Source organism: Petromyzon marinus, chromosome 1, assembly GCF_048934315.1.
Source record: "Petromyzon marinus isolate PM22_M1 ecotype Great Lakes invasive population chromosome 1, UKy_Petmar_22M1.pri1.0, whole genome shotgun sequence".
NCBI lineage: Eukaryota > Metazoa > Chordata > Hyperoartia > Petromyzontiformes > Petromyzontidae > Petromyzon > Petromyzon marinus.
The window spans coordinates 24,040,583-24,063,662 of NC_133667.1; the positions used below are offsets into that span (position 1 = coordinate 24,040,583).

The window sequence follows — 23,080 nt, forward strand, 5'->3', positions numbered from 1 at the left end:
CACGGTTGGATACGTACGGTGCAAAATAAGTTCAACATACATACATACATTACTATTGTTATAGCACGGAAATAATGCATAGCTCACCCTTAGAGAACTTGGTGAGGATTCATTACAAGATTTGGAAAAGAATGGGAGTCATCATCATCACGGTCCAAAGGATCGAGCTATCTGGGGGTATGAGCTCCTATTTTGTGATAATTTCTCGTTAATTTGTCAATGGGGCATCTGGATTGAGTGGGACTGTTTAAATATCAACTGGGATGTCATTCTCACACCTGATACAACCTCCTGCGATGCTGCTGCCCAAGAACATTCCAGACATCACTCGCACCCAAGTGTCAGGCTCAGTATGATGATAGCCAAGTGAATATTCGAGTGGCCACGTGAATATATTCCACACGTTCTGAGCAGATTATTAAGTTCATAATAGTTTTTATTAGGTTACGTGGCCTATTCTAGAAAAAATCAATTGGGATTCCTAGTATTGGCTGAAAAAGCCTACGTGTTAAGATATTTAAGCTGCTGAATAGCCCCCCCCCCACTCCCTTCTCTACCCCTCTCTTAAAAATATTTTGTCTCCGATCGTTGCCCCTATGGGAGTAGAGCATTGAGCCCAGGGGTTGTCGCTCACGAGTGACGTGTGCTTTTCCCTCCCTGACGTTCGAATTCTGTATTTGGCTCTTGAATTCGCAAGGTATGTCACGTAAACAAAGACATGCCAACTCGGTACTAGTTCAGCACATCAATGTGTTGGAGAGTAAACCCAAAACATTTACAATTCGGGTACGACGTTTCGCCAGTAATTATAACTAGCATCATCAAACGGATAGCCAGAGTTGTGGAGAAATCCTCCTGCTTTAGTCCTAAATAGAGGAATAAATTATATTTTGATTTAAAGCTTTCGTGACTGCAGTGTTTCATATTCTTGGTTCTTTTGGTAAAGTCACGTTGAAGGGAAACAATAAAATAATAAAATATATAAAACAATTAAATTCACACCTGATGATGACTGCTTGTGTTGCAGTCGAAACGTCGTGAGAATTTAATTGTTATATATATATTATTATTTTATTGTTTCCCTTCAACGTGACTTTACCGAAAGAACCAAGAATATGAATAAATTATAGTTCAATAAAAAAATCCCCATAATTGGCCTGCTTTTCCAGTGCATTTGCAGCCCACTGCCTTGTCAGCTCTGTACCCGTAGTCTTGATTTCTACATCTCCCCGCTGTCACTCTGTTCACGTGTCAGATTTATCATGGCCGACCATCCAGTTTCCTCCAGACTGCAGTGTGTTTGATCTTGTTGTGCCAGTGTTCATTCCACGCTTCCAATCCAATGTCAAAAGTCCGTTTTAGCACAATTTGCGCCGTGCAAAGGAGTGTACAAAAAACATGGCATGGAGCATCGTTTTGATGGAACCAGATTCAAACTGGTCCAGGATTTGTCTGCTTAAACAAAATGCGGCCATGAACAATTGGTCCTAGTCACAGGAAAACACCCTTCCGGACACAAATGTAGTTTAATGTTCTGAGACCAGACTCAGGGGCTGCCACGGTTCTGTGAGCTGCCAGGACACATCCACTGTGCATTTTCACTCAACCGTGCCGTGTGATAATCATTACGGGGTCACAGCTCCACCCAGCAGGCTGCCCTCGCTCTGTGAACTCTCACATATAATTACCAGACAACCCCCAAAGCTCTGAGGCCGCAGCCTCTGCAATGTGACCTTAGTGATTGTGGTTTCCTGTGAATGGGTTGACGATCGGCGCTGGATAGCGATTCACAGAACTTCCCGGTTCAAAGGTCACATCCATCGCCACAGGAGACACCCGCAAAGCAGAAGTGTCCATTACTAAGTTATCAACACGAACAATCGATATAATTGCAATTTTAATCAACGTAGCATGTCAATATCTCCTAACATGGTGGTATTACATCGATTTGGTTATATTTTGTACGTAAACGAATGATACTATTCAATGTGTGAAACATTTTACATTTAAATTGTCTGAAAGCCATTTTTAGTCTAAGAATTCAAAGTGATGGCCACGTAGCTCATGCTAATTGTGTCGAGGGTTCGACGGCAGGAGGTCACGGGACAGACCCAGGTATCATGGGTTGACTGACTAAGATGACTGGTACTCATACACACACATAATACACGTGTAGTGTTTATAATGAAGAATAAACTTCTTATGACGCACACTCTGTTTATTGTCTTTCTTCTCTTACACAGTTCTTAACACACAAAGGGGTATACGGTCCCCTTACCCGATACCCTAAGAAGGTACAACCTCCGGACTTATCGTGACCTAGACACAGGTCTCTTCCTAACCTAAGGAGGTACAGCCTCCTGTCTTGGCGGGACTTACTCACACGTCTACCGCTATCCTAGAGTCCTCCTGCTTGGACCTAGGGGAGGCTATCTGACCCACCGCTGGCCCGGTGGGTCTTGACCACTGGATACGCCGAGCCTTAGCCCTCAGAAGGGCTGGAAGGCCGGGTCCAGGGTCCTGGCTATCTTCAACCTGGGCTTCGGTCTTCGTGTACGGAGAGAACTCGCTGCGCTCTGCGCGCTCACCCTTCTTATACCCGTTTGTGGCCAGGTGTAACCAATCCCACATTCCCACGTGGAACTGTCTGATTGGTTCTTACCAACTGTGACTACGATCCACTTCACCTCGTCTGACCCCATCCGTTATTCACACAGAGGTAACGCTGCACTGCTCCTTTGATACCTAGTGGCAATGCAGGTTATCGAACAGTGAGTAGTTAGCACGTCTACACGCGTATACACCCGTACACACATGCGTGCACACCATTGCACCTATAGACACGTACACAAGAAACAGATACACCTACCATGATATCGCTCACGGTGTATGTATGTTGAACTTTTTTAGCACCGTACGTGGCCAACCACGCTTATTGGAGGTACGGGGGAAGGACAACAAACCAAACACAAATCAGCAGTTCTGAAGAACTGAGTTTTCAATCTACATTTAAAAGGGCACAGCTCCAGTGGCTTCCTAATCCAGATCCTGGGCGTGAATTTGGGCAGCCATCCGTGATTACAAAGTGGAGTGACTATGTGGTCTTTGCCCAGTTACTTATGACTGCACAACAAATCCAACATATTAAATGTAGTTTTTCACAGTTGTATATGATTCTAATTAACATTCATACAGCACCCTTACACAGTCTTGATTTGAAGCTTTCGTGACTGCAGGAATCCATACTCTTCGGTTCTTTCGGTAAAGTCACGTAGGTTGAAAAACAATAGATCACGACGTTTCGATCGCAACACAAACAATCGTCATCAGGTGGGACAACCACAGCAAGAAAAACAAACTGCTGAAGTAGGCGAGATATCCGCCGTGGCACGAGGTTATATAGTAGGCCTCGACAGTAGGGGGGGAGACAGAAGGGGGGGGGGAAGGAGGCGGGGCAGGAAGTGGACCCCTACTGCCGAGGCCTACTATATAACCTCGTGCCACGGCGGATCTCTCGCCTACTTCAGCAGTTTCTTCTTGCTGTGGTTGTCCCACCTGATGACGATTGTTTGTGTTGCGATGGAAACGTCGTGATCTATTATTCACCCTTAAACAATTCATTCTCGTGGAGCTAATTCGACACTGAGATCTAAAACAAAACAAACTAAAATATGTTTTGACTTCCCATGTGCTAACATAGTATGGCATATGCGGAAGCACAGCGCCTCCAATGTGGATAAGAGATTACTTGGAGATCTCGGAAGTAATTCTGTAATCTTTTGTTCTACGGGTCATACTCTAAGACAGGGTGATTCGCTGCTCTGTGAAATTTACAAGTGGACAATTCTTTGTCTCATGACAGAGCACAAATGGAAAATGAAAATTGGGAAAATACAATTTTTTTAAACTCAATGTGTCTCTCTACACGAACATGTTGCCCTTCTCTATTGGTACACGCTGAGACAATCGTGGAGATTCCACATTCTTATGGTGAGGATCAGTCAAGACATTGCAGTACCCCATTTTATTGACCCGAATAAATTAACGTAGCATGATGGCTGGGTGTGTGGTGGCGCACCCAGCAATTACAATCCAACAACACGAGGTGTGGTTGACGAGACCGTTTGGAGATGAAGCCATCGTGTGCGTGACAAATGAACCTGCACGGCAACTTGTGCGTTTAATTAAGAGGCCCAATAGTCATTAGAGATGCATCCGGTGCTCATATTAGTATGCGCACTGGATGCACGTATTACGGATGTGCAAGTCATGAACGAAGGCATTAATGGCATACATTTGAGAACTATGCTAACATTACCAAAAAAAATACTTAATTGCACGCTTTGTTTCACACTTAATCGCAAAGCCTCTTTGTTGGCCACCAATTATGAAAAAAGTTGTTATACAACACGGCCCGAATCACATTAAGCTTAAGCCAACTCTTAATGTCTAAGCCCATCTGCAAACGGAGAGAGAGAGAGCGCGCTGGGAGTTGGCACCAGCGCCCGTCGCAGCAAAGCACACGGCTCCGCATGGCCTCGACGCCCATCGGTTAAAAAATCCCTCTCCACGCTTTCCTCTCGAACCATCCCAGCCTCGCGATGAAAGAGCTGCTGCTGAGAGAGAGAGGGGGGGGGCGTCCCGGCGTGAGCTCCCGCGCCCTCGCTCCAACGCTCGCGTGCTCTGGGACCAGGCGTGCAGCCAGCGCTAACGGGAGGCCTCCCTCCCCAACTCAGCTCGGCCCAGGCACAGAGCTACACCCCCCTCCCACTCCCCACCCCCCATGTGTGCCTGCCGCACCTCCCTGACGGCCCGGCCCAGTCTCACGGCCCGGCCACAACACACATAAAGCATCGGGGGGAGCTCAGCAGTTTTGCGCATTCAGAGTAATTGAAAGTGGCACGTAAGCCCCATCAAATGTGCACGATGCTTTTGTGTCGCGGCTCAATTCTGAAATTGCAGCAATTGTCAAGATTGCGTTTTTTTTATGGGCATTGAGCGCCAATGTGAGATGTAATTTGTTCTATTCGACATTCTGTACCCCCTTAAGCTGCGGATCTTGGGTTGTTGTTGTTGTTCATAGAGAAAGCCTTTAGTGATGGCACTCGGGGAGTTAAACCGGTGAAACATCCCATTTAGAGGGAACGCTCCGTCACGTTCGGACGGTGCTGGCGCTGGCTTCACGGTCAGCTCTTCTACTTTTACACGAACTGGTGCTGCCTCACACTCCCTTCCTGCCTGGTGGTGACCACACATTTGTGTCACCGTAATAAGGGGTGGAACGCCACTCCCGCTGCCGCCACACCGACGAGTCAACGAATTGTCACAATTAAGGTTCACGGATTCAAATTGAAAACTAATTTCTTTCGAATTGTTTTCTGTGTTCAGTTTGTTGGCTACGCACGGTGCGAAATACGTTCCACATACATACATACATTACTATTGTTATAGCACAGAAATGATGCATAGCTCACCCTTAGAGAGCTTGGTGAGGATTCATTACAAGATTTGGAAAAGAATGGGAATCATCATCATCATAACGATCCAAAGGATCGAGCTATCTGGGGGTATGAGCGCCTAATTTGTGATCATTTCTCGTTAATTTGTCAATGGGGCATCTGGATTGAGTGGGACTTTTTAACAGTGGCCAATGAAGGGGTCGTGGGAACCTGTTCCATATGCCGTATACAAATGTAAAACATATATTAATTCTTACATGGTTGATTCGATGTGTGTTAAAGTAGCGTAAGAAATTATTGCAAATCAATGCGCCATAACAGCTCCAATGTTTAACGACTTTACGTGCAAGGCCAAGTGTTACGTAATAATAAATGTACAACTTACAACAACACATCATTGGTCGATCGAGACAGACAAACAAGAGGTAAAACCCTCCATTCGTCAAAGCCACGGGTCAACCTAACGCACTGCTCTGACCTTGAGCCTACAAATGGAGACGATGTACAGGCTGAAACAAATCACAGTCGCATTTAGACGAGCACAACAAGCGCTGCACACGGGGTGCAGAAGATCCCATTTAAAGCCATACACTTGAAGAGGAGCTAAGTCAGGATTCCGGCTCTGGCTGTGGACTGACAGAAATGCCCTGCAAGTATTTCGGGCCACAAATGATGCAAAGTCGATCGTAGGTAGTATAGTGCTCGAAAGCAGAGGCAGGCGTGATGAGTAACGCAGGTGACGCAACCCAGAGCCTTCCATCTCAAGCTCATTCAAGTACAGCTGCGAATGATGACGCTGTTTATTGGATTAAAGTGATTTATCTTGTCAATGGATATTACCATTTTTTCCCCAAAGATTCTGATGAAGTATACATACTATTTAAACGAATCATGTTACTTTGTACACTGAATTGAGTTGCTCGTAATACATTTTAAAATATGTATTTTTAGAAGCCGGCGCATAATAAAAACAGTTTCATCCATGTAAAACGAATTCGATTTGGGTCGTTAACATTTTAGGCTGTTGCTTTTGTTTGTTTGCACGCCGTACAGTTCTGAAATAAAAAAAAGTCATTTAATATTTAAATGTTTCATAGTTTCACCAACTAGTTTCACCAACTGGTGAAACTATTAAAAAAATAATTATATTATGAACGCGTTCCATAGTAGGTCCACCGAGGAGACGGAGCGATGAAAGGAGCTGGTGTGCAGTGCGGGTTATTTCAATGCAGAATAGCGAGAGGCCGTGACGGCTCGAGGAAGCATTCATCCAGCGGTGGATTGAACTTGACTAATGGATGATGATGATGAATAACATGGTAATTCTTACTGCGGATATTACATTCATGTGCGGGTGAAATAAATTAATACAATATGAAATAGACAAAAAAACCGTTACAATATTTACAACAAATGCTTCACAATTGATTTAAGGTGCGCACTTAACAAAAATACCCATGGTATAAACATAGAAATATTGAGCTCTTTGTTAATCCACTGCTGGGCGAAGGCCTTCCCATGTTCCGTTGGTCAGGGGGGTTATTTGACCATACTTCATCATGCTGATCAGTTCAGATATCACTCTCGACTGATATAAACCGTGAGTGACTGGGAATCCAACTTGGTTCGCTATGCTCATAGGACAGTGTGCTAACCACTGCGCCACCACTCCCCAGTACCGCACACGTTAACAACTTAAAAAAATACAATCTCATTTGGGGGAGAAAAAAATAACTTTCTTACACACTCTTGGAAATGCGTCACTCTTGGAAATGCTTTGATGGTTACAAAAACAGATAGAAGGTGCGTACGAGCCACGGGGTGAGAAGTAGCCACAACACGACACGCAGTGTGAGCGGCACAGTTCCGCTCGGGTGCTATTCAAATCGTGACATGCAAGGGTGGGCTATATTTATGCAGGCCAGCCACAGCAATCCATAACACGCGAGGAGTAACGGCTCCCAGGAACGTTAACTATCGATGGAATTCACTCCACCCAACGACCCAAAAAAAAAACGAGCGAGCGCCCTATTGAACCCCTTCCGGACAGCAAGTGTCGGGACAGCGTGTAGGCGCGGCTGGGTCCCCCCCCCCCCCCCCCGGTGTGTTACGCACGGTCCCCAAAGTCCTTTTGAAATCCAGTCGCCACTTTGCGGATGAAAAAAATACCCAGCGTAGGACAGAGCGGGCAAACTTCGATATGCTCTCCAAAAAAAAGCATCATCAGGGAGTATAAATAGAGAGGGTGTGAGCGGGCACGTATAGTTTGCCTTGGAGTGCCGGGCAATTTGGGAATGGAGAGGAACGTGAGGGTAATAAGAGAGAATGGGTGGTGAATTTGCAGCTGCTGCAAAGTCCATGGGCAGACGTGTGTCGGGTAATGTGTGCGCTTAACTGGCAGCCTCAGTGGGAATGGGGATAATTGAAATAATATTTTGAGTAAATTGACGTGCGTGCGCCGTGGAGTGTGTGCGGGGCGTGGCGGGGACTCAGTGGCGACGAACCGTCACTGAGTGATCCCGAGCGAGTGTGCACATTGCTCGCCTGCAAGTGTCTCCAATTGTTTGCGGTTGTGTTCATGCACGTGCCACGCGTCACATACACTGTGGGCCAAGATTAGGTGACACTCGTTTAGCAATGACGTGCTGCATTACCGTGTATTAGCAGTTATTATCACAAATGTTAAAGGCTGCAGGTCGAGGACAGTGACGTATTTCCGTTGTTTGGTTTCTGTAATGACCTTCCATTGTCAAGCTCGAATTTTTTTTTATTACACGCAGTGACAATAGAAATACTTTATCCATCATTGTTGACTCAACCACCTATGCCCGACATACCTAAAATGTATTTGGTTGTGGTAAAGCCAGTAATTTAACAAAAGTGAAAGTAGCTCCACGTTGATTCGAAACTTTCGTGACTGCAGGAATTACGCTTTGGTTTTTTCGGTAAAGTCACGTATAAATAAGAAATAATAAAATAACATAATAGCGTATGACGTTTCGGTTGCAACACAAGCAGCCATCATCAGGTACAGAAGAGCTAAATTTACGAGAGAGAGGAAACACATAACCCCAGATGTATATACAGACACCCATTTAGGGGGAACTAACACAGATACAACAGGGGACACAGAGAGAGAAGCATACCAAACAAACAGGGTTTAGCAAAATTTGGAAACCATATAAAGCAACACAGACGGTCGGTCAAAACACAATTAACGCATAGTCTGGTTGATTACGCTATTTCAAAGATTGCTAAATTGCAAGTTAAGTATGAAATTTAAAATACAGACTACGCACACACATAGACATCCAAGTAGATGTCTATGTGTGTGCGCGGTCTGTATTTTAAATTCCATACTGTTGTTGTTCGGCCTGATGTCTTACAGACCGCGCACACACATAGACATCCAAGTAGATGTCTATGTGTGCGCGCGGTCTGTATTTTAAATGTCATACTTAACTTGCAATTTAGCAATCTTTGAAATAGCGTAATCAACCAGACTATGCGTTAATTGTGTTTTGACCGACCGTCTGTGTTGCTTTATATGGTTTCCAAATTTTGCTAAACCCTGTTTGTTTGGTATGCTTCTCTCTCTGTGTCCCCTGTTGTATCTGTGTTAGTTCCCCCCTACTTGGGTGTCTGTATATACATCTGGGGTTATGTGTTTCCTCTCTCTCGTAAATTTAGCTCTTCTGTACCTGATGATGGCTGCTTGTGTTGCAACCGAAACGTCGTACGCTATTATGTTGTTTTATTATTTCTTATTTATACGTGACTTTACCGGAAAAAACAGAAGAGTAGCTCCACGTTCATAACAAGCCCCTGGATGGCGGACCTCTGTCGAGCCAGGGGTCCATGGTGGAAATTCCGCAATCCTATAGCGGCGAAATTATTTTTCACAAAGGTAACCCACGCTCACTTCCCACAAAGTCGTACCCTGTTGTATCAACGATGGAGGGATGAATGGCGGAGTTGACCCCCAAACGGGGATCGAACTCACAACCCTGTGAACTTCACCCAAATACCTTGCGCCAGCGCCAGCTGAGCATTTATGTTTAATGTACGCCTTCTGTCTAAATTCCACTGCTCGCAGACTGCCAACGCTCCACGCTTTCCATTGTCGAGTTGCACAACGTTATCGGAGATGTGCCACGCACGGGCAGGGTGGGGATGAAGTCATCTCATCCCGACGGCACGCGTCGCTCGGATTCTTCCGGATTGTGTGGCAGTCCCAAAACCGGTGACGTGGATTAAAGGAAAGCTAATTGACAGTACTTGCCTCTTGCATTATCGGGGCTCATGAAAAACTTGCGAGCGTAGCGCAACTGATAATGCGCCTGCAATAACCGCCAGTCCTTTCGTCTCTGCAAGCACATGCGTCCGAGGTCGCTGAAGGCACCCTCGCATCTCCGTCTCCCACAACGAGCGCGTAGTTCTACTTGAGGGACACTTGATCCAATGGGCCCGGAGGCCACACACGAACCCACACTCACCTGCCTTTTAATTACAAAAGCGTCATTGTTTTCCTACGCACAGTGTCCCTCCTGTAACGGGGAGTCATCCGCAGCCAATTTTCATCGCAAGCCACTCCTTGTTCAGGGACAGGTCAGTTTTTTTTGGTTACACGTGCGTATGCAGCCCACGGGGTCAGCTGCGCTAAGATTTATGACATGGAAAAACGACGCAGAGCCACGGTGCATAGCGCCAAGAGATGTATTTTCAACAGACGACCCTGATGTTAGCAGCACTGTCCACGCATCTCTCTTTCAACTGCAAGTAGCCGACTGTTTTAGCTCGACTGCTTGTTGCAGGGTGGAACCGCGTGTTGTTCGGCCTGATGTCTTTCGTTTTGCTCCAAGCCGGGAGCGAAATGTCGGACATCATATAGGGAACAATCCAAAAACACATCGGATACAGCACAACTGCAGAAATATACGCAAAACTAGAAAAAAGTCATACACTTCCAGACTTTGTTAAAGCACAGCTAATGATTAAGACACACAATTATAAATTCCTGTCACTTCATATTTCACGATCACGTTACAACCCAATACACCAATAAAAGGGACTGAAAGTCTTTGACACAAATGCCAAAAGTGAGTGTAATTCTCCAGGAGGCTTCTTAAAAAAATGACTAAAACCCTCACGCTCAGTCAACCGGTAACATTTACAGCCAATTACAGCACAGACATTTACTGCGGTTTCATGCTTTCGCATTTAATCCATCACAGGATCATGTAAAATAGTCGTAGGTGTTTGTGCACGTCCTCTGTGTCAATTACCGCTGCCTATGCACAGGTGTGTGCTGCTGTGGTTAGACCACTTGGCACACAATCAGAAGGTTGCTAGTTCAACTCCTCGTCGGTGATCGACTCAGCACATTGTACCTCTTGGAACAACTATACATGTACCACTATGCTGGAAGCTAAGAGTCATCCCCCTCGAGAGATAGGCTGGTACCGTCAGGGGAACGTGGAATTCCGACCACTGGCTGAGAACCACCAATGGAAATGAGTGCTGTCCTGTTGATTTGTTTGAGCGTTTAAACATTTCTCTCTGTTCAAAAATTGCCCAGTGATACGAGTTGTGATCCACGGATTTATTTTTGGGATCGCTGCAAATGTGTATTGCGAGATTCAAACAACACACGAACTCGTGTACAAAGCGCTCAGCCTCTGTGCATGATGAGAACAACAAAACGTCAGCTTTTCCTGAAGAAGCGCATTTTGGTCATATTGTCTTAGGTCACCATCAGAATACATTTGAGCGAATGTGACCGGCTGACAGGCATCAGTGATGCAGAGATAGACAACATATTAGGAGTCATCGGTCGACTCGAGACACGCATTTTTTTTCTGTTATGATGAACGGATCTGATTAAATGTGACGTGCTTTGAAATATTTTTGTTGTTGGTGTTGTAAAAAAAATTGTTCAAAGTAAAGTGGAAGATTGATGGACGACGGAAGGTGACTGAAGATGAGGACGACCGCATGCAGGTCAACAGACACACACACGTGGCTATGAGGCTGTTGCAAAAAAAAATGCAAACTGATTTTTGTGTTTAGTTTGTTGTCCTTGCCCCACACGGTTGGCTACGTGCGGTGCGAAAGAAGTTTAACGTACAGTAGATAGACAGATGACTTGTGCCACCGGTGGTTTGGAGGCTTTGTTTATGGTTGTCAACCTGCTCTCGGAGCAGACGGAGATTAACGCACACATTCCCTCGTGTCTAGACTCCAGACAACTGTGTACCAGTGGCCTGAGCGCTCGGTGCCTGCCACGCTTGACCAGAGGATTTATATTACACGTTGGAAGGGAGGTGGATTCGGGCCAACTGACAATTATTATCTAACAGCCAGGAGCAGAGGCGTGCAAGGTGTAATTTTAAACGCTTTACCTTTTAGCTCATAAGTGCTGCAGAGGGAGGGGGGGGAATTCATGCTTGCGCGTCGCGTAAGTTGACGGGGCACACGTCAGCGTTTTGCCGTCGACGTTGTGACAGAGCGAGTGAAGTCTATTCAGCAACATCGCACACGTCCCACTGCGGAAAGTGAAACACAGGGGCAGCCGAAGCACAGGCCATTGGTTTTGTTTATGCAACTATTCAGCTGTTATTTTTGTTTGTTTTCGTTTCACCAGGTAAGGTCCACTCAGCTATATATCGCTATTTTTCAGATTAGCGACCTGGCCATAAATGATCGCTCAACGAAGCGGCGTATCACGTGGCAATTTACAGCAGCCAGACACACTAAACGCGTGATGGCGATTCTAAATGTGGAGGAGGGAAAATCCGGAGGACCTGGATAAAAATCCACGCTATCACGGGGAGACAGACACGCAAACTCCAAATATACAGTAGAGGCCTCAGGGTCGGGATTGAACCCACGACCTCCTGTGTACCAGGTGAGATATTTAACATCTCCGAGCCACCGTGGCACCCATGGTGTGGGGATTCTACTGCAATAATAGACGTGTAAATCATCACGTTGTTTCGTAATGCTTGTAACACCAAGTACATAAATTTGCTGCACATAGCACTGGGGCATATGTCGTTTGCAAGCATTGTTAAGGCCGTTTATACGGGACATGGAAAAGTTGGTGTGGCCAGCACAGAATGGAGATGCTTGCACGTGGTACCACGTGCCTCTTTCGAGCAGAGTTGACCTCGGGTAGGCCCAGAACAGGTTCAGACTCCACTTACCATTGATGCGCACGACAGAGAATGAAACGCTTATCACAGAGATCTCCTCAGCACTGTGCAATGACCCCTTCACCGCTCCGCGCACACACTCCAAGACAAAGATCCCCTGTATTGCATTATCAGATTGTTAGGGCAAGTGCTGTTAGCGAGCACCTATGAAGGCCGGCACGGCGCACGAGGGGGTGGGTGGCCAACACCACGCCCGGCCGCCTTTGTCTCCCCAGTGGCGATGTGCACGCACCGCACCAGGTACTCATTTGAGGCTGAGTCGACCTAGGGGAGGCCCTGGACCGGTTCAGATAATCGTCACTGGTGTTGGCCGTGAACGGGAATCGAACTCGAGACACCGGGTTCATAGCGCAGCGCGCTAGCCTCCACACTCCCGGACACACATACAGCACAAGTACATATTGGCAAGTAGAAACATGAAGGGTGTTAACTCCACAACACAATTGCCAATTTCCTAGCCAGTAAAAAAACAACATTTAAGCTAGCTGCTAATTAGTATTCTGGACTGAGCATGTTTTTGCACGAAGCCTCTCTGTCATTTAATTGCATTTAATTGGCTTGTCTGGGGCACTTGCTATCCTACTGCTAATGGAGTTGACCGTATCAGGCAGTTCAAATTATTTTAAAACCATTGGCACCTCTGGCAATGCCCCTGTTATCGTGCACACATTTTCTTACGGACATGGCATTCATGCGAGTGCATTAGTTTTGCGCACCAATTAAACATTCAGGCACGTTGACATTTGAACCTTATGGCGGGACCCCGGGGTCCCGTAAGCCCCCGGGGTCCCGTAAGCCCCCGGGGTCCCGCAAGCCCCCGGGGTCCCGCAAGCCCCCGGGGTCCCGCAAGCCCCCGGGGTCCCGCAAGCCCCCGGGGTCCCACAAGCCCCCGGGGCCCCGTAAGCCCCCGGCTCTCGCATAAACTGCGTTGCGACGTCATTTTATGTCTGTTGAAGGCGAACGATACGGCAATCCATTCCTCTCGACGAGCTCTTCACGATGCGCTATTCAAAGTTTCACAGTGTCGTTTCTTCTGCGCATTCGTCCTCGCTGCTGCGCTTGGACGACACGGCAACAGAATGATCCGCGCCTGGTGGGTCACGGCGTTTACGTGCGCGGTGGGACGGATTCGCAAAAAATGGATTAATTACGATTTTGACTTCCATTTATTCGGGACCTCGGGGTTCCGCCATAAGGTGCATTTGCTATTGAGGAAGGGCGTATTCCAAAACGCTGAAAGTTAAATAATAACATTGCTTCATTATTATACTGTAATACCAATATTATTTCGTACATTAATGCCACTCAAAGTTGTGTACATTATACTCAATGTTGTCCAGTAGTTACACACATCCTCTGTTGAGAAAATGAGAACCTGCATGGATAGGTAACCGAAATACCAAAAAACTGTTGTCATATATGAACATGCTACTTGCATGTTGGATAAGATATATCATCATTATCGTCGGCCAGTCTCTACCCACTGCTGAATGAAGGCCTCCCCCATGCCATCGCCATTCCTCACGGTTCAGAAATCCCGAAATATATCTCACTCCTGGTTTCATCACTCCATCTCCATGGTGGTCATCCTCTCAGGCGTGTTCTCTTCCATGGCTGCCATTCCATCACAAGTCCATCGGCCATCCCTTCCAGCCACGATGTGTCCTGCCACTCAAACAGTCCATTTGACACCTCTGATTTTCTATTTTTCTTATGTTATTTCAAGCATGTTCTTCGTCAACATCAATATTTCTGTTCCACGTACTATATATCTGGCCATGCACGATGAATGCACACAGCGTTGGTGTACAGTGAATTTTTCTGGAAGATTTTGTTGTTTATTCCTGGATTTTTCTGTTTGCGCATTGTCACTTTAAGATGTTTTCTCGTACATGTTTTTGTTTTTTTATTTGTTGCGGTTGCACCCGATTCAAGAGCCGAATGGCTCACAGGGATATGTCCTCCAGACAGTCTCGTCCCTTCACCTGATGAAGGCCGCTTGTGTTGTGGCCGAAACGTCGTGATTTTTGTTATTTTATTTTTACCTACGTGACTTTACCCAATAAAACCAAAGAGTATGGATCCTAGCAGTCACGAAAGCTATAAATCTAGAATTTACAGGGATATACCAAATAAATGAAAACTGAAACTGAATGAAACGTGTCTACTTCAGACACATCTGTGTGCTGTTTTTCATTGTCAAATTCAACTTTCCAAAAATATTTCATCACTCTTTTTTTCACCTCGCTATTTTACCATTTTGATCCCAATTTGCCATCAATGATTGCCCAAGACTTGTTCTGCTATGGCACGATCCTAGTGTTTGGCTGTTTGCACCAATAATTCATATTGCGATGTGTGTCCTTATGCGACATGAACTTTAATAAACTATGCTTCTAATCGCTACTGGGATCAAACACTACAATCTTAAAATCACAACCTGGATTCAATTGCTCCTCTATGAACTAAATTATTTATATTTTACCAGGTAAGGCCCACTGAGCTATAAAGCTTTTTTTCAGAATCGACCTGGCCACAAATGATAGCTGAACGAAGTGGCTTATCACGTGGAAATTTATGAGCTAAATATTCTAAACGCACGAGGGAAAAAAAGGAGGATCTGGACAAAAATCTCATGCGACCACGAGGAGAAAGACACCGCAAACTCCAAATATACAGGCGTCAGAACCCACGACCTCCTGCATACCAGGTGAGGTTAGTTAACATCTCGCCACCGTGGCTCTCACAGCTAACACCGGTGGTCAGTAATATCTGCACCGATCCTCGGCATTTCCTTCTCCAACCCGCACAGACCAGCGTGGTGAAGTAAGATCAAACGTCACTCATGGCCGACATGGCATGGCGAAGCCTTCAACCAGCAGTGGAATGATAAAGGGCTGTACATTATTATTATATTCATATTATTGTAATGTAATGCAATGAATTAACTATGAAGGTTGATGAAAAGTTGTTACGAATCGATTACATCATGGCACGTTGACGTTAAACCTTTAGAATCCTGTGCTTTTCGCTAATTTTTGTGAATCTTACGTGGGCTCTTTGAATAACAATAGAAGTTCGATGAATAAGATATAATGTGAGGAGATAATTGCGTCAGTCTGGGCCGACATCACTGCAGGATCATCAACTGAGCTCTTGTTGTGACTTGTCCTATGTCCCAGCGGCAGTGGTTAAATCAAAGCCCATAAAGCCAACTTAAGGGCCAAATCGAACCTCCCCTCGGAGCTAAAGGTGTGGCAGCCCGCAATCCACTGCCACGCCAGGCCTCCCAAGTTTTGATTGTGTATATCACCGACGGCCATAAGATGCGACATTACTGTTACAGGCAAAATAAAATGACAGCTATCTTTTTAAGAACAAATAAAACTACCTTTTAAGTGCTCTAAAATGCTTTCAAGAACACGATATGTTCCAAAAAGTCAGCATCTGACAGCATAATTGTTAGCAATTTTGGTTACGCACGTCACACAGCATGTGTATTTTTACGTGCAGTAAAAGTATATGTTTGCAGAAAGCAAAAATTATTTTGGCAACAGAAACACACTGATGTTGCGGTCGGTAACCTTTCAACACATATAAAGCTCTTCGGCAGTGATGTCTGTAAATTATAATAAACGCAGTGATGTCTGTAAATTATAACAAACGCAGTGATGTCTGTAAATTATAATAAAGGCAGTGATGTCTGTAAATTATAATAAAGGCAGTGATGTCTGTAAATTATAATAAAGGCAGTGATGTCTGTAAATTATAATAAACGCAGTGATGTCTGTAAATTCTAATAAACGCAGTGATGTCTGTAAATTCTAATAAACGCAGTGATGTCTGTAAATTATAATAAACGTGGCCTCTCCAAGTCATCACGCAATGAAGTACGATTGCCTGCGTAAGAGATTCTTCCCCCAGCGCATAGCAATCGGAGATAACAAGTGTCGAGCGGAATGAAAGGGCAGCTCGTGATTTAGGAGGATTCCGGTTTTTTTTGTATTCCCACGCAGGAACTGTCTCCAAACAGGGCCTCAGTGAAACGACGAGAACGTTCTGCCGAGGAGGTGGCGCCCGGAGAGGGTCACTTACTTGTTCAAACTTGACTCCCCACGCTGGTGGTAATGTTTTTGTTCAATCCTTGATGAATGAATGGCTGAGTCGACCCCCGGACCCCGATTTAACTCGCGATCTTCTGATCATGAATCAATTGTTCTCACCTCAGGGCCACTTGGTAGGAAACAATGGAACCATTGGGCATGTCAAGTAGTTAAATGTGGTCTCTCGTCTGCAGTCTCACACTTTGGAAATGCATGGCAGAACATTGAATATATCACAGAAGTTTTAGTATGTATATTTTAACTATCTGAAACCGATATTACAAACAAGGCCTCTTCCAGACTTCTATGAGTGAGATGGAACTGTAATGGAATGTACAGCCCTTTGTCAATCCACTGCTAGATGAAGGCCTCTCCATATCGGTCATGGGGATTGACTGATCATATACTTCAGGGGGCACCTAGGACCGGTTCACATCGCACTCACTGCTGCTCTAAGCCGTGGCCAGGAATCGAGCTCAGGTGGCCCGGCTTTGATGCACAGTGTGCCAACCACTCCTCCACCGTTGCCCTCCAGCGAGACAGTGCCGCTCCTATTTCGCAAGATGGGAGACTCAGTGGCATAGCGTTGTTCGCGTGGGCCCTGGTGCAAGAAATGAAACGGGGCCTCCCCCTATGCACCCTTCACCTGGGCCTGCATCGCATTCACACTCAAAAGTTACCCCACTGGGGAGAGCCAATAGATTCACCAACACCTGGCTGAGAGCAAATCTGTGCCAATAACCAGATACCACGCGTATCGCCATCTTTAACCCTATGGCTTCCGAACGACATGCACGGAGTGGCGCGGTTGCTCATTGTGGCCGTGACATCACCACATTACATTCCCTTGATTTGTGCTACAGAGGTCTTGTGAAAAACACATGCCTGTGGCGGGGGAAGAAGTAATCATCATCATATACTGTTTGCTTTATTGCAAAATTAATATTCTATGAGCTTAAAAAAAGGGTTGGTTATAAAGTTTCAAAGTATGTATGTTGAACTTCTTTCGCACTTTACGTAGTCAACAGTGCTAATCGGAGGTGAGAAGTCGTCAGTGTCGTATACATCTATTTTAAAAAAGCAGACTGTAATGCGTAAATAGTTCAATTGGCAGGCCACAACTAACGTGAGCGGCGAATGATAACGGAACCAGTCCTGTACAATGAACTCCTTTGGCAACCTTCCCTCGTGGGGAAGTATGGTCAAACAACTACCACGACCGACAGAGCATGGAGAGGCCTTCATTCAACTGTTGATTAATACATGGCTGTACATTATTGTTTTAATGCGTACATTGTTTATAAGAAAATCGAATTTGCCTTTTTTGCAAGATGTCGTAATAACACAACACCAGCTATTGTGTAAAATATTCTCAATAATTATCAGACAAACCCCGATGCTGAATAAACTGTCATGAAATGTAGTCGAGGACAGCTTCTTCAAATATAACTTTAGAAACAAAACCCCCGAGCTAGTGAAATGACTCGTGACTCAACAAGCCTGGCACGTACTCCGATCACTCAGGATAATTTATAGCGCACGGCAGAGAAGCTTCAAATGGGCCCCATCGCCGTACAGCTGTCGGATCCGATCGAGACACGGCAAAATGTGAACACACCATCGTCTGTGCTCGCAGCGTGGCCACGGCGCCCACACTGTTCAGGCAGATGTGTCCGACGCGAGATGTTTCTGCTGTGTTGATACAATGCTGGTCATTGGGTTTGAAAATAATCAGGAGGGCATTCGTTCATTTTGTTTTGCCTTTGCGCGACAAATTATTGCCGGCTCTGCGTATTGTCGTGGCTTCTTTCCTGTGCTGTGCGTACGCTGCATTCTCTCAATCCCAGCGTGACCTCCCGACGTGGGTCAGGCATTGCATCCAGTGAGTGTACAATGGTGAATTACGTTTAACGAATTAACAAAAAAGCACAGCAGATATGAACATGTTATATTCTCGAGTTCCATGAACAAGGGCAGATTCTTGCTTCGCGTTCCTTCCCATCCCCTTCGATTTTGTGCTTTCCTTTTGATTTCATCATACTCGATATATACCCCCCCCCCCCATCAACCCCCCCCCTCACCTTCTTGGAGTTGTGAAGCAGTGCCTTTCATTTTCTACCACTTGGCCTTTCCCCCAGCTCCCCTATAGATCTTCCTTCAGCAAGCACCCCCCCCCCCCCCCCACTTTAAAAATAAGCTCAATCCAGACATTTTTGGTTTCTCTGAATTGTTGAAAATCATCCAAATGAGACCATTATCTTCCTAAACCCACTCTGGCACTTATATCGCTTAACAACAGGTAGGCATTCGTTGACATTATTGTGATTCATAATAGCAGTTTATTCAGCCATGACACGTGTGAGAACTATGCAAATGTGTGTTGTACACCCTCGTCCACCTGACACAGCCCAATTTAAGTTGTCGCGTGAACAGATGTGCAACAATGTTTTTGTTCGCCTGACAACTTTACTTATTCGGCCGTGCTGGGTGGAGGGAGGGTATCCGGCACACATTGGCCTTGTGCTCACGCGGTCTGACCCATACACCAATGGTGGATCGTTGAATTATTCTCTCTTTCCCTCCAGCTGACTTCCTGCATTTGACGCAACATCCATATCTCGAAACTTTCTCGTCTTCAAATAGATTATCCTTTCTCGGTCTAATAAAATGGAATACAAAGCACGAGGCGATGCACGGTGGAGCTAAATGAATTCCGCAGGATAGACGAACGTTCACTTCGATTGTCTTGGCACAGTTGCTAGTTCTTTGCCATGCAACTCGGTGCAATGTGTGTGGTTGTACTGAAGGTCATACATATTTGGCAAGAGCCGACCATATTTTTGGTGTGGTGAGCAAGTGCAATAAGTTGCTGAGCTCAGCGAGTCGCGTTCACTTTTGCGTGAATTCTGTAAACAAAAGCTCAGGACTACTTCCCCCTATTAATACTGTACGCCCTCACAGTCGGGCATATTTGCGGAATACACCACGCCGCCGTTGACCCTGGCCATTGACCGAGCAACCCATGTGTTAACTTTGGTTTTGTGAGTTTCCCCCCCCCCTTCCCTTTAATCCCATTGTGCTATCAGCGTAATGTTATGAGCTAAAGAATCAAGTCAAACATCTCACGGCCATCATCCCCTAGATGTCAGAGAAGGGCTGTAAGATACATTTTGCACAGAACTCCTGAAAAATTATGTACGTGGCTTTTAATAACTTCACACTCTCCCATACACACTGCTCAGAGTGTGTAGCATGACGATCATATTTAAATTGAGATATTTAAATGATCAGTCCTAGAATATTACCAAATCAAGTGCAAGACCAAATTCTGCACTCTTTGGTAACTGTGTGGTACTGTCACCTCTGAACTACCGAGCAATCTCTGAAGATAACCATTGAATACAGCAGCGACTTTTGGGGCCGTCCATAAATGACGTCACGCGATTTTGGACGTTTTTTGAGCCCCCCCCCCTCGTCACACGGCGTCACAAAAAGTCAGACCCCCCCTCAAATATGACATCACAAAGCTCTGCCCCCCCCCCCCACAAAAAAACATGCTTCATATCGCTTTAAACTATTGCCATTGTAGTGCGTATTTAATGGAGCGCTGCACTCTGATGTTGTAGGAGAAAGCATTTATTAAAAAAAGTATATTTACTAAAGTAGAACGTGTTGTCTATATTTATTTAAAATTGCGCATGTTGATGTGACGTCACATTTCTCAAACCTCCCCCCCCCCGTCACAAATCGTCACAATTGTCTGACCCCCCCCCCCCCCCCAGGTGTGTGATGTCATTTATGGACGGCTCCTTTTGTAGAATACAGAGTACGGTACCGTATTTTAATGATAATATCTACACACGTTGCTTACTGACCATACACCTTTAAAGCACAACAAATATACTGTAATGTTAAGATGATGCAGCTTTTCTGCACTAGCGTTGCTTACAGTGAGTGACGTTTATAGCCTTCTTGGAAAGTCGAACGTGGCCCGCAACACAGGGGAAATTAAGTTAGGCTTAGATCTGAAACTCAAGTATGTTCAAAATCATTATGATGTTATTTCTCGTTACACGTGCAACAGAGCCGTGACTGGCTGCGCGAGGTCCCATGTGATCGACAGGGTTGTCGTGGTAACGCTGTGGCAAAGAAATAAAAATGGTGCCCATTTTTGATGTGCACACGTGGAAGTGTGGCAATGTTTCATAAATATACTATTCGTCGACATTTTTTAAGGAAATGGAAACATTCCCATCAGCTTTTTTGCACTTTATTTTTTTGTAATTATTTGTTCAAACTGTTAGAATGTATTTATAAACAATATTTTTAGATTAATCAGTTCGTAGACGCAAGTTACATTTCCTTGCCGATTGCCCGATTCATGAGATGTTTGGTCATGACTTCTGGGATAGTCTTATGCCAACTAAGGTAAAAATGTATGAATAATTACAAGTAATAAGCCACACTGTAAATTATAAAAATACATTTGCGGTGTTAAACTTTTGAATGATTAAATGGTTAAGTACATGAAAGGTGATCTATTAACTTAAGTTTAATGACTTAGAAGAAACTGTACTCACTTAAAACCATTTGTAAATGTATGTTGGACTTATTTTGCACTGTACGTAGCTAAGCGGAGGCGCGGGGGAAGGACAAGCTAGTAGAGTAGTAATATATTTAAGTCTCTATATGAAAACCACATACAGTGTCGTACTTACCTTACAAATCTGGGTTCGGTTAAGGAGTTTAAATCTTGGCGAGGTGATAAGGCTGGCAGCATGCAGCACTTGGCATGACATTCCCACACTATCCTAGCTACGAATAATTGTGAAGCAGGTCACGCCAACCGTTTACGGGAAAAGCACAAGGCCAATACCAATCGCCCGACTTGGAGAAGCTATAAATACCAAAGCCATGACGCTATGTCACAAGGATTCAAATGTGAGATGATACAACATTGAATTAAGGCCTGACGCACACTTACGACTAACATATATGTCACCAGTGAGCCAGGATATTTAAAGCGCATGGATGACATGATCAGTTCACCAGATCTTCAGTTCAGCATACACTGTCACAACACCATTATTATTATTTTAGCAACACGTTTTTAATGGTGATTACAAGGGACAACTCGTGGAAATGAAGATAGGCACCACATTTCTCAGCTCCATATATCTTGTGGTTGGTTGCTGCCTCTAACTACCCATCAGTATTGATTCAGCAGGCTAACGCCGCACTGATGAGATTAATTGGCATCACGACCAGATTAGGATTGCCTTGTCTAAAGAAATTATATTGCGATACATTGGTCTGTATTGAGGGTCCTATGGGTGATAACCTTGAAATATTTTTTTTATTTAACTGAATAAACCCTCTTTCAGCAACGGTATCATCAGCCATGATCTATCCATTCCTGGATGCAGGCCTCTCCAAGCCGTCACCATCTCTTCACAGCCTTACGACGCAATAATCCATAAAACACCCTCCTTCACACGTTTTGATTATTATTACAAAAAGAAAAAGCAATCGGGGCCAACATTATTAATGAACTGCACTGTTTTACGTCAAAAAAACAACACCCACACCCACTCTTCACGCATGAAGATTTAAATTCAAGTTCAATCACTGGCCCTCCTCCCAGCCTGAATTCTGGATGGCTAAAAGTGCACGAATACACAGGGCTCGCTCACCTTACCCGCATTGCTCCTCATTCCGAGCACGCCGCCGCTGCTTCTAAAGGAACTCGGCCCGCTTCCGTTCTGTTGATTTGCGTCCAGCTCAGTGGTGCGCTGCCCTGTCCTCTGTGAATAGGGAGCTTATTGTGTGCGCCCAAACAAGAGGGCACAGTGCCACCGAGCATGGCGCAACTGCTGCTGTGCCAGCGGGCCAGGGGCAGAGTCCTCATCCGCCAGCCAGAGCTGAAGCAAAGGCATTTCTAGATGAGTGAGCCAAATGCTCGTAGCAGGTGTGACTTAACTGAATGCAACTGTCATATTTACTTTGGCCTCCCCCCCCCCCCCCCCCCGTTATAAAGCACAAGGAGCTTTAAAGTGGATTGGTGATACTGAGATACTGCACAGTGGGCGGACAAACTTATATTTACTCTGATCGACGTTTTATTCAACGTGTGAAGTTTCTCTCCAGTGATATAAATGCCGAGGGCCTTATTCAAGGATTGGCAAAAATTGGAGTCTCTGACAATATGCATGTATGGTAATAAAAATAGATAAATCAATATAACTTTCTTCCTAAGTGGCCGTTTAATGTAACCAAATATGGAATAATTTATTTTTGCAAACAC

At 45.1% G+C, this 23,080-nt stretch overlaps 1 protein-coding gene across 4 annotated transcripts in view; it reads right to left on the reverse strand.

Annotated features, from left to right (window-relative positions):
• The window catches only part of LOC116938531 (semaphorin-4B-like), a 185,057-nt gene that overhangs the window by 158,566 nt on the left and 3,411 nt on the right, over window positions 1–23,080 (reverse strand). Inside the window, exon 1 of one of the 4 annotated variants that reach the window (XM_076065886.1) lies at window positions 22,475–22,769. The exons of the other annotated variants lie outside the window; for them this stretch is intronic. The gene's annotated coding sequence lies outside the window, so the exon portion shown is untranslated. Of the gene's footprint in view, window positions 1–22,474; window positions 22,770–23,080 lie in introns of those variants that run through there. 4 annotated transcript variants of the gene reach the window in all.